This window comes from Triticum dicoccoides, chromosome 7A (assembly GCF_002162155.2).
Source record: "Triticum dicoccoides isolate Atlit2015 ecotype Zavitan chromosome 7A, WEW_v2.0, whole genome shotgun sequence".
Taxonomy (NCBI): Eukaryota; Viridiplantae; Streptophyta; class Magnoliopsida; order Poales; family Poaceae; genus Triticum; species Triticum dicoccoides.
In genome coordinates this window covers 249178596-249180699 of record NC_041392.1, presented here as the reverse complement: position 1 = coordinate 249180699, position 2104 = coordinate 249178596, and positions in this window count along the sequence as shown.

Below are 2104 nucleotides of genomic sequence, written 5' to 3'. Positions count from 1 at the left end.
ACTGTGGCATTTCTTTTAAAGCCCTTTATGTGGTGTCGCTCAGACGCCCGACTGTGGCATTTCTTTTAAAGCCCTTTATGTGGTGTCGCTAAGACGCCCGACTGTGGCTTTGCTTGTTATTTATTTCCTAAATTTTAATACTACTACGTTATTGCAATTTTATGAATAACTTGCTTGCATGCATCAGAGATTTATTTATCTTTTGTGACTGACGTCATGAGCATAAAATATTTTCAGCACATCATTGTTATATTATACCTGGGTTCATAATGTTTGCGAGTACATTCAAAGTACTCACTTGCTTGTCCCTGGCTATTGTCTTGGCCAGATTTTCTTGCACGAAAAGGAGCGACCATGTTGAAAGCCCCGGAACCCACACAATGGAGATAGCAGCCTCGCGAAGATAGGAGTTAACCTGGTCAGCTGTTCCTGTTGGGAAATGGAGTCCCATAGACACTGATGTTTCACAACCCGCTTCCGCCATCAACCACTAGAAACCTTTTGTTGTACTCACAGGCCAGAACGGTCTTGTACTACATATTTTGTATTTGCTTGGAATTTCTGTATCAAGTTGGAGCCCCATCAGCTAACAGTAATCCTGGGGCTGATGAGCACGACGGTCTTTTCTGGAAATTTATTACCCGGAAAACTGGTCGTGACAATTGGGTGTGTTGGGGACACAAGAGACTCTTTGTTATTTGGTTGCATGGTTGCTTGAGAGAGACCATCTTCTTCCTACGCCTCCCACGGATTGATAAACCTTAGTTCATCCACTCGAGGGAAATTTTCTACTGTCCTACAAAGCTCTACACTTGGAGTCCCAAAAACATCTACAAGAAGAAGGTTGTGTAGTAGACATCATACAACACATACTCCAACTGGATCATGTACTTTGATGGCTCTAAAATGCTAGCCTAACTGGGGGCTGGTGTCATTTTGACATCCCCTACGGGGGACATGAAGGAAATATGCCCTACAGGCAATAATAAAGTTGTTATTCATATTCCCTTATATCATTATAAATGTTTATTATTCATGCTAGAATTGTATTAACCGAAAATTAGTACATGTGTGAATACATAGACAAATAGAGTGTCACTAGTATGCCTCTACTTGACTAGCTCATTAATCAAAGATGGTTAAGTTTCCTAACCATAGACATGAGTTGTCATTTGATGAATGGTATCACATCATTAGAGAATGATGTGATTGACTTGACCCATTCGTTAGCTTAGCACTATGATCATTTAGTTTATTACTATTGCTTTCTCCATGACTTATACATGTTCCTATGACTATGAGATTATGCAACTCCCGAAAAACGGAGGAACACTTAGTGTGCTATCAATCGTCACAACGTAACTGGGTGACTATAAAGATGCTCTACAGGTGTCTCTGATGGTCTTTGTTGAGTTGGTATAGATCGAGATTAGGATTTGTCACTCTGTGTATCGGAGAGGTATCTCTGGGCCCTCTCGGTAATGCACAACACTATAAGCCCTCCAAGCAATGTGACTAATGAGTTAGTTGCGGGATCATGCATTATAGAACGAGTAAAGAGACTTGCCGGTAACGAGATTGAACTAGGTATTGAGAAACCGATGATCGAATCTCAGGCAAGTAACATACCGATGACAAAGGGAACAACATATGCTGTTATGCGGTTTGACCGATAAAGATCTTCGTAGTATATGTAGGAACCAATATGAGCATCCAGGTTCCGCTATTGGTTATTGACCGGAAGTGAGTCTCGGTCATGTCTACATAGTTCTCAAACCTGTAGGGTCCGCACGCTTAACGTTCGATGATGATCGGTATTACGAGTTTATGAGTTTTGATGTACCAAAGATAGTTTGGAGTCCCGGATGTGACCACGGACAAGACGAGGAGTCTCGAAATGGTTGAGACATAAAGATCGATATATTGGAAGGCTATGTTTGGACACCGGAAAGGTTCCGGATGAGTTTGGGCATTTACCGGAGTACCGGGAGGTTACCGGAACCCCTCGGGGGCTTAATGGGTCTACATGGGATTTAGTGGAAGAGAGGGGAGAAGGCCAAGAGGAGGGGCACCCCCCCAGCCCAATCTTAATTGGGAGGGGGGC